Raw genomic sequence first — 10,897 nt, 5'->3', positions numbered from 1 at the left:
TTGTTGCTATGATTCACGGGTGACATCTTTGTGCATAAATAGGACCTCGCCAGCCTGACATAAGACCCTTGAAGGCTGAAGAACTTCCTGTATTGTGCCTCCCAGTGGCAGGTCAGGACCTCATACAGAATACGTGCTCAATAGTTGTTCACAAAGGATGAGGGTTATTGGTCCCTTAGAAATGGCTAGAACTTGCCATTCCTCGCCCACACCCCCCACACCCCCACCCCCCCACCCCCCCGCCGCCCTGCCAAAGCATGGTGTCTTTCTGGAGGATAAAAGTTCAACAGAACTTTGTATGTCCTCCTCAGTTATTTGCTTAAGGTTTCTCTTACTTCTCGAGCCTGTATTGATTATTTGAATTTTGCTAGAGAATTGTCATTATCACTTAGGTTTTTATGCTTCTGGGCATAAACCCTTGTACAGTATTCTCTCTCAATTTCCTAATGTCCTTTGTAACTGGAGTCTGTTTATATGTGTTCAGTCAATATTTACTGACAGTCTGATCGATAGTTTTGGCTTATGATCATGGAAGAACCCAGCAAGCGTAGTTGGGTATTTGTCTCCGGGGGAAGATACCTGGGATTCACAGCTTGGATGCTTGGTGTTATGTGATAGTCTTTCTGCTCTGGCCTGGGAAATCACTGAAACCGGTTCAAGTATGAGAAGCAGTTCTTGGAACAGGAGATCATGAAGACTGGCACAAGGAGTTGAAGAGAATTGTATTTTTCTCTGGCCTACCATCTTGAGGAAGAGAGATCATCCTCTTTTGGGCATCAGAGTCATACCTGAGCACCACGGTGGGATTTTAGGGCCCTCCAAGGCCTACAGGGGTGCCGATTTCATGCAACTTTGCCGGAAAGTCCGACCGTTCATCAGTCACAATGCCACCTTGACTCCAGAAGGCCGCCATTGTCATGACCATCTAGGAGAAAGGGAGAAGGGAGGACTTCCGGATGCCTGATCCAAATTCCTTATTCCTTACTTGGACAGCCATGGCGTCTTCTGGGAAAACGCCTTGAGATCCAAGGGAATGACATGAGGTGGCAAAACAAGGATGGGGGAGAGACAGTGGCTGAGTTCCCTCAGTAAGGCTCTGTGGAATGGACAGGGGAGGAAACCTGAAGACAAGAGGGAAAACGAGATGCCTGGTCCTGGGGATTGCTTGGAGCTCTGTGATTCCTTCAGTCTGAAGAACAGACACAGATGACTCTTGACTGAGTTATGGAGCAGAGATGTTTGGAAAGGGTGTGAGAAGAGATTCATGCACCTGTCAGACTCCCTACTGTTGACTAAGGATACAACAAAGTAACGGAAATGGTCCGCCCAGTGAAATGTTTTTGTTTGTTTGTTTGTAAACATTGTAAGGACAAACCAGATCGAACCCTCTTCTTCTTTGGCTCATCGCATGACATCTTATACCCAGCCCTTATGTCCAGACAGCTTGACCACTTGCCAGGGAGCTATTTTTACAAGGCCACTGGCCCTGCTGTTGGTGAGATGGGCAGAGCAATTGCGGTGGGTACGTCTCTTCCTAAGGAGGTTTAGCTCTCTCCACGACAGCCGGGGGAGGCCCCAGTGGTGACCCAGGGGTCCCGGCCTCCACTGTAGGGCTGGCTCTGGCCAGCAGCCTTTGCCCACGCTCCTCCAGTGCCTGACTCCCCCGCCACCACTACCCCCCTACGCACACTCTGACTTCTCCCCTCCTTCCTGTCTGCAGCTGGAAGTCGCTCCCTAATCGTTCTCTTCCCAAATTTCTTTGCAAAGTTTTCCATGGCAGAAAAGCTGATCATTAAGCAAATACTATTTCTGGCACTCGGTTTTCGCAAGAGATACGTCTCAGGCCCAGAAGGACAGCATTTCTGTCATCATAGCTCTGGCGCTTTGGTGGGAAAAGGGTGACAACATTTTTCCATTGGACAGCCATTCGTTATCTAAACTTATTAAATGGGGAGCAGTACTGGGTTCTGTAGACTTTTCCCAGCCACACGGGTGCCAAAAGAAACACTGGAGTCCGGCCACATCGCTGCAGTAACATAGGCGCAAGACGGTCTGCAGGGAGAAAATAGACTTAGAAAGTAATACCTTCTGTGTGTTCGTTCATGGTACCTCCGTCTACTGACACAGAAACGGAGCCTGTCCAGAACCATCTCCGAAACACAGAGGAGCCCACAAAACAAACTTAGGACACCCGAGAATGTTCCCTCTTCAATAAGAATACTGTAGTCAAACTGCCGTGACTACTGGCGACTTTTCATTGAAAACATATTTTCTGGAATAAAAGCCATTAATTTTATTCCATTAATCATTTTATTCCATTATTCCATTAATGGCTTTATTCCATTAAGCCATTAATTTTAATTCATTAATCAATTTCTATTATATAGCGTCGTTAAATCATCTTTATTTTTCTTAAGTTAATGAAACATTTTCCATTTTTATTTCTCAAAAGGGATTTTCATCAGGATAAATTCTTTTCCATTTAAAATTTATCGTGAAGAGCGGATTAATCAATTCGCTCTGGTCCTCATCAAATTGTCTTGATTACGGCAGCTGCTACCCAGAGTTCCCTTTTGTTTTTCTCTCCCCTACTCACCCTTTGGTCAAGTCCAATGTCTCAGGCAGATCTGAATTTGCCAATGGTATTTTTAAAAAATTTTCTGTCGATGACAAAGTTTGTAATGGGGAGTTCTAGCCATCGTCTGGATAGGTTTTGTAAATCCTTTCTACCTGTCCTTTTCGTCATGGGGTGGATAAAATAGGTCATCCAACTTTTTTTGAGTCATTTTGTTCGGAATTTTCTGGATAGTCCTCCATTCATGCCGGCATAAAATAATAAAATTATACACAAAATAGGTGCTGTAAGCACAGTAGATGTTTCCAACGCTAATATTCAAAGAAAAGGATGACAGACAAGTATAGATCTATTACCTTTGTCACTGACGATCTGAATTAACGACATAGATTAGGTTCCGCAAACTTTTTCTGCAAAGGGCCAGGTAATAAATATTTTAGGGCCATCCATACGTTCTCTGTTGCAGCCACTCCACTCCGCGGTTGCAGCCTGAAAGCAGCCATAGACTGCATGCAAACTAATGAGCGTGACTGGGCTCAATTAAAACTTTGTTATTTATATTTTTTTTTATGGAAGTGTAATTAACATACAATGTTATGTTGGTTTCAGGTGCCTGACATCGATTCAGCAACTCTCTACATTTTTCAGCGCTCAACACCGTAAAGTCACCCGTTTGTTCTCTGTGTTTAAGAGTCTGGTTTTTGTCTTGTATTTTTTCCATTCCTCACGTAAGTGAAATCGCACGGTATTTGTCTGCTTCTGCCGCACTTATTTCACTTCGCGCGATACTGTCCAGATCCATCCATGTTGTCACAAATGGCAAGATCTCATTCTGTGCCTAATACTCCATTGTGTGGATACACCCCATCTTCTTCACGCACTCATCTCATCAATGAACACTCGAGTTGCTTCCATAATTTAGCTATTGTAAATAATGCCGCCGTAAACATAGGGGTGCATGCATCCTTTTGAATTAGAAAGAAGTGTTTTCCTTCTTTTCAGGTACATACCCAGTAGTGGAAACCCTGCCTCAGATGACATCTCTAGGTTTAATTTTTTTTTAATGTTTATTTACTTTGAGAGAGAGAAAGAGCGTGTGCGAGCGAGGGAGGGAGGGAGGGGCAGAGAGAGAGAGGGAGACAGAAGATCCGAAGCAGGCTTTGTGCTGAGGGCGCAGAGCCTGATGCGAGAGGCTCAGATCCACGAACCGTGAAATCATGACCTGAGCCGGTCAGATGCTTAACGAATGAGCCACCCAGGCTCCCCTCTATTTTTAATTTTTTTGAGGAATGTCCATACTGTTTTCCACAGGGGCCGCGTGAATTGACATTCCCACCGACAGTGCACGAGGGTTCTCTTCTCTCCACATCCGTGCCACCACTTGCTAGATTTTGTATTTTGATTCTAGCCCTTGTGACACTTCACTAGCCTTGTGAAGTGACAGTGCACTGTCCTCCAACAAAACTTTATCTATAGAGCTGCACTCCAGATTTGGCCCGTGTGCCATTGCCTGCCAATCCCTGGAACAGGTTAATGTTGTTCTGTTACTTACTTTATCAAAGGATCCTTGACTTGCTGGGGTTGACCGTAGACTACGATGGATAGAGAGCTCCTGGAATGCACACTAGAAATGGTTTCTCTTCGCCCAGCCTCTCAGGATCAAAGCCTTGCACACCAGCAATATGTGTATCAGCACGGTCATACCCAGTTTTCTTAGAGGAGCTCATCACCCTGTGGAATTAAGTCAAGAACCGTAAAACCTCCTGGGGAGGGATAAAGGGAAGATAATCGTATTTCCATCGTACTGAAAATGGAGGCAGGGGCACCCGGCTGGCTCAGTCGGTTAAGTGTCTGACTCTTGATTGCAGCTCAGGTCATGATCTCACAGTTGTGAGATCGAGCCCCGCGTTGCTCGCGGAGCCTGTTTAAGGTTCTCTTTCTCCCTCTCTCTCTGCACCGCATCCCCCCCCCCCAAAAAAAATGGAGGCAGAATGACCCTCCAGACCTTCATCACAGGGTTAATTACAAATGGAGCATATTGTACAACAAAATAAAAACTAATTGCAAAGCACAGCATGATGCTAGCCTTGTTATTCATCCCAGGCTTAGAGTTTTCATGAACCTCATCTGGGCACAACAGATGAGGTTCTGAATTTAACTGGGAAATTGTTACACTCTAGACTTAGGTTACTCCCTTAAATACAAAAACTCCATGCGCAACGCGGGCCTTGATCATAACCCTGAGATCAAGAGTCGCGAGCTCTACTCAACCGGGCCAGCCAGGTGCCCCGTGTGTCAACTGTACTTAAAAAAAAGAAAGAAAGAAAGAAAGAAAGAAAGAAAGAAAGAAAGAAAGAAGAAAGAAAGAAAGAGAGAAAGAGAGAAAGACCAAATATCCAACTCAAACAAATGTGAAAAGGAAACCCCATTACAAAGAGGCTAAAGTTTGATGGGAAATTTACTGCACTCGGCAGAATTAAGTTTTTGGCCTCTCGGTGGGAATGAAGGTTATGTTATTAGGGATCAAGTCCCTATTACTAGCTGAACAACTACACATTGTCATCTACAAACGCTACTATTGTGCTCAAACAAGCAGAGGTCCAGAGACAGACAATTGTTGGCACTGGCTGGGCAGCTCTGGGCCAATCAAAAGCTCAGGTTTTCTCTACATTCTTAGTTTGTCGGCCTTTGGTCTCTATGTTTGTTGTGTCGCGGCTGCAAGATGGCCGGCCTGTCTGCGGACATTACCCAACATTTGAGGGAGGAAGAAGGGGTAAAGTCTGAGCCACCGACTCTGCTTACACAAGGAAAGCAAAAAGACTCCCAGAAGCAAGCCCTCACATTTCTGTTCATGTCTTACCAGCCAGAACCATTTTACTTGACCATTGATGGAATTAGTGGTTATCGAGGAGGCTACAAAAGTGGCTCATTACTTTTCCCAATTTCCACGCGGATGTGGACAAAGGACAAAGGTGGAAGGGGAGAGGAGAGGTCCACATCCAACAGCATTTGGCATAAATTTCATTGCTACTTTTTACAACAACCCAGAACTGGATTCATTTGCTGTGTCACTTAATATTGAACCGGGTAGGAATAAATAACCCACTTCTTATGCATACAACAGTCATCGGTGACCAGGAAAAGCCGTCTGTTGGGCTGTCATCTCTGAAATACGCTCCAGTCCCAAGATTTCCCAGACTTTTGTTATCTCGAATCCACACCTCCTCCAGCCCGATCTTTGCTGCGTCTAAATCAGCAGCCGCACCCACCATGCAAAGGCTGCGTACGGAGGTGTGCGGGGCAGGGTCCAGGGCATCCTGTGATGTCTGGGAGACCTAACAAGGAGAGCAGATGCCTCCTGGTGAGGTGGGGGAGGGGGACTATTTTGTTTTATTTACCAGGAGTCGAAAGCCCATGTGAGCTGAGAAACCCGTCTTCGCGTTTGAGTACTCTTTATTGGAAGGAGATGGACTTCTCCCTAATGAGCCCATTTTACAAACTGAGAGCCCAGAGAGCTGGTCTCCTGGCGCGGAGGAGCAGCGAGGAGGACTCACAAGTCGTGGAACGTGTCCTTGTCATAAAAAGAAAAACTTGGACGCGGGACAGGGCCCGCCTCCCTGCTCCCTCCCTGGTTCCAGTAAATGACGTGCGGTGTAGTCATGTGTCCCAGACCAGGCACATCCGTGTGACAAGAGCTCTGATGCAGGCAGAGGCAAGGCCCCCGTGAAATCATTAGTTTTGTCCGAGAAGCAAAAACAGAAACCCAGTTCCTGTGTTTACCCCACATTCTTTCCTTACTTCGTTCTACCTGGTTCAGAGTTCGATTGCATCACGGACATAAAGAAAGCATCTCCTACTTTCCCGGTTTGGCTTTGTTTTGCTTTAGAGTAGGAGTTTGTTTGTGTTTGTCCCTTGGCTAGCTGGTTGGTCAGGAGCGGGGAGAGGGGGAGTTTTAACTCAGACTGATCCTCAGCTCAGTCCTCACCACAGTCTTCACCACAGAGTGGCCTTGACCCCCAGATGTCATCAGCCTGAGTGCATCGCTGCGGCCCAACGCTGCCTGCTATCCATGGCTCCCTTCATGGACCCAGTTCTGAGGGATGGCTTACTCAATTTCATGGCCAGTATTTCCTCTTTGTTCAACAGCTTTCCTGGAGCCACAGATAAACTGTACCTAACTTCCACTGATGGAATGAACACACGAGAAATTGTACCTGTTATTAAAAGAAAGAAAGAAGAAAGAAAAAGAGAGGGAAAAAGAAGGAAAGGAAGAAAGAAAGAAAGAAGAAAGAAAGAAAGAAAGAAAGAAAGAAAGAAAAGGGAAAGGAAAAAAGAAAGAAAATAAAAGAAAGAAAGAAAGAAAGAAAGAAAGAAAGAAAAGGGAAAGGAAAAAAGAAAGAAAATAAAAGAAAGAAAGAAAGAAAGAAAGAGAAAGAAAAAGAAAGAAAAGAAACAGGAAGAAAGAAAGAAAAGAAAGAGAGAAAGAAAGAAAAGGGAAAGGAAAAAAGAAAGAAAATAAAAGAAAGAAAATAAAACAGAAAGAAAAAGAAAAAGAAACAAAAGAAAGAGGAAGAAAGAAAGAAAAGAAAGAGAAAGGAAAAAAAGAAAGAATAAAAGGAAGAAAGAAAGAAAGAAAGAAAGAAAGAAAGAAAGAAAGAAAGAGAAAGAAAGAAGAAAGAAAAGAAAGAGAAAGGAAGAAAGAAAGAAAAGAAAAGAAAGAAAGAGAAATCGTACTATTAAAAAGAAATTGTTCTAAATCTGAACCAGGTCAAAAGTTTATAGCCTGTTTGAGTGGCTACTTCTTCTGGGAATAATTTACGGTCTGGATAAAATGCTCTAGCAATTTTCTGATTTATTTTAATGAGCTTAAAAGCCCGGCATCGAAAATTCACCCAGCCGATGGTCACCCTTAGGAGCTGATTAATGGCCTTTAACCAATCTCGAAAAAAGTTGACGCAGACATCCTTTACTGTGTCCAACTTAACAATGATTGCTTCCTTATTTTTTCCCCAATAACCTGTCATTACCAAGAGCAAAATTTCTGCTGAGAGACCTCTCTCCACCTTGCAACAAGTCTGAAATGAACTTTGACGTGTGTTGGAACCTCTGAGACACTGCTTTCAAATACACTAAAGCCTGTAATTGTGTGGCAGGGTCTCTCAGGACTGAAGAAATTGCGAGAAGGGGGGAATCGCTCCAAGGGACTCAAGGGCGTGGTTTGCAGAAGCTAGCCGATGGGGGGGGGGGGGGGGGAGGTGGCCCGGGTCTAGGGAGCCTGTGAGCACTCAGAGGCGGGACGCTTTGGATGTTCCCTTGAGGCCAGGCCACCACCGAGCCATGTGGGGCCACAGACAAGTCACTTTTGAGGGGGACTTATCTATACAAGCAAATTAATTTTAAAATTATGTGATAGAATTACATCCCAGAATTCATGGGCCACCGTGAGAGGTAGTGACTTTTTTTTAATGCAGACTTAGCACGGTGGTTACAGAAGAGGCACTTATGGCTCTATTGTCTAATCCGTGAATGCAAAGGTTCTTCGTGTTCTTTATTGTCAAGTGTGACATTACTGGATAACTTCCTACCCGCCGCAGCACATCGGTAGCGCCTCAAGCCTGTTTGTGTTGAGGCAGCACAGACCTTCCCGCCTCTGTAGTTCCCCGACACCACGTCGTCACTCTGGAAGATGTGTCCTCATTGGCACCATCTGGGGATGCTGGCTCCCAACAACTCACCAAGGTTGCCCTGTACTTGGTTGATGATGACAAATGCAAGGGGGCAGTCTGAATTAGAATCCTTTTTCTGGTCATGTGAACTTCACTGCTTGCAATTTCTTTTTTAGTTTATTTATTTTAAGAGAGAGAGAGAGAGAGAGAGAGCATTCAGGAGGGGCAGGGAGAGAGAGAATCCAGGCAGGCTCCCCACCGTCAGCGTGGAGCCCTCTGCAGGGCTTGAACTCACGACTCACGAGATCATGATCTGGCCTGGTATCGGGAATCAGACGCTGAACCAACTGAGCCTCCCAGGCACCCCAACTGTTTGGGATTTTTATGGCATAAACAGAATAACACGTCTTCTAATCGTGTCCCCTCCTGAGCTCCATGGGCCAGGCAGGAAGGGTGCGTTCCTAGAGCATCATCTCTTCCAGCGTTGACCTGCCTTCTGCACCCAACACCCGCAGGGAGGATGGGCGATGAGCCGTGGTATGAGGGCAAAGGGGGGTCTCATTGTCCCAAGGAATGTCCCTCCCTCGTCTGGCATGGCTGGAGACCACCCTGGAGGGCACAACGTCACTGCACTGATTTGAGGTGCATCGGTCAGATGGCTCAGTTAGCAAGCCTGACTGGTCCAGAGCCTGTGGAGCGTGTAGGGGGTGCATTCTGAGGGCCAGAGGCAGGGGGTCCACAAGAAGAAGGATGCCCGCAGTCACCCTGAGAAGGATACATGGGACACAGGTGGATGAGAGCAGATACATGGACCCACACATGGCTCAAGCCCAAGGTTTGGCAGTGGCTCTTGGTAGCTCAGAGCCCTGAAGTCCCATGTGTGATTTGAGAGTTCTCCAAAGAGGAGCATGTCAGTACCATTCTGGCAGCCCAATCTTACGGGACCCTGCTCTTTAATGTCAGTGAAAGAAACTCGTGCCCATCGGCAAGAGTGAGCTGATTAGCAGACTGCCCTCCGAGACCTGGGATGCTCCATAGGCAGGAGTCTGAGAGCTACTCAGACATCTGGTCACCTCCTGATGCAACGTGGGGGATGAGTAGAAGGGGGGGGGGGTTGCATTAAAGGGGAGAGCCAGGACAGAGACCACACAGGCTGTGGTCCTGTCGCCCTACCAGTCCAGGCACCAAAGGACTTAAGAAGGTTAAAAGAAGGTGCTCTAGGGCATAGTTGGCAGGATCTAAGGGTGGTAGTCTTGGGAGGCCCCTTCCGGTTCTATGGTCCCATGATTCACCTCTTTATGCCTTAATTTACCCACTGTTCGGGGCCATTTTGAAATAATACAGTAAAACGTATTTTATACATATTTTGGGTTCAGGGACCCTTCCCCAGACTTCACGAGTTTAATAAAAATGTGTGCACTATGGTTTGTCTAGACAGCAGATGTCCTCCTGCCCCTTAATACTGTGAAATAGTTGCTGTCCTTTGGAGAGCTGGGCTAAGACTCATGATCAGAAATTGAACTTCAGGGGCGCCTGGGTGGCTCAGTCGGTTAACTGCCCAACTCTTGAATTAGGCTCAGGTCATGATCTCAGGGTCATGAAATCAAGCACGGAGCCTGCTTGGGATTCTCTCTCTCTCTCACTCTCGCTCTCTGCCCCTCCCCCCCCAATAAAAAGAAAATAAATTGAACACAAGAATGACTGTGGTAGGAAAAGAGTAGCCATTGATGTCAGACAGACCTGGATTCACCACCTTCTTTCTGGGTGACATTTCGCAGATGGCTGAACCTCTTGGGGCCTCCGTGTTCTCTCCTTGGATGGTGGGCATGCTAACATTTGTATTGCAGACCTCTAAGAAGATGTATGCACCTGGCATGTAGCAGCATGTTAAAAAGAAAACCACGGGCCCCAAATGGTATCGCTTAGGCTAACTCGGCAAACCAAGACTGAATAGGTAACCTAACTGCAGTTTCAGCCTCCCAAGGACGCAACCTTTCGTTGGTCAACGTGGAGTTTTCTGGTCGACCCTAGGAAATTTACTCATAGACCCTTCCGCTCCCCTTCGGAGGGCAATGTTGTCTAAACAGTGAACTCCTTGCTAATAAATTCCTTTATTAGTTGTCTGTATGCCCTCTCTCTGCCTTCAAGATCTTTTGTTTGGCTCAGTGGGGCTCCCCTCTCTTTGCTGGATGGGATGCTGCCCGGCTCACGAATCATTGGGTCTTCACATTTACTTGGTAGAATTTTGATTTTTAACCAGCTGCTCAATCTAACCTTGTCCTTGTCTTGGTTATTGGTTTCATCATTCTCTCCGGGGCCTGAGCTTGGAAATTTGACTGATACGTGGCACGTGGATGCTTGTCGCAGTTAGAGGACATCTGTAAAAGCGGAAGTCTGGGGGCACCTGCGTGACTCAATCGGTTGAGCATCAGACTTGGGCTCAGGTCATGGTCTTGTGGTTGGTGAGTTCAAGCCCCCCATCAGGCTTTCTGCTGTCAGCACAGAGCCTGCTTCAGATCTTCTGTCTCCCTCTCTGTGCCCCTCCCCTGCTTGTGTTTCTCAAAAATAAATAAACATTAAAAATAGAAGAAGGAGAAAAAGAAGTCCACGGGTGCCTGGGTGCCTCAGTCGGTTAAGCGTCCAACTTCGGCTCGGG

The sequence above is a fragment of the Panthera pardus genome, unplaced genomic scaffold (assembly GCF_024362965.1).
Source record: "Panthera pardus isolate Hobbes unplaced genomic scaffold, ASM2436296v1 HiC_scaffold_22, whole genome shotgun sequence".
NCBI classification, from domain to species: domain Eukaryota; kingdom Metazoa; phylum Chordata; class Mammalia; order Carnivora; family Felidae; genus Panthera; species Panthera pardus.
Note: the sequence above shows the minus strand (reverse complement) of the source record.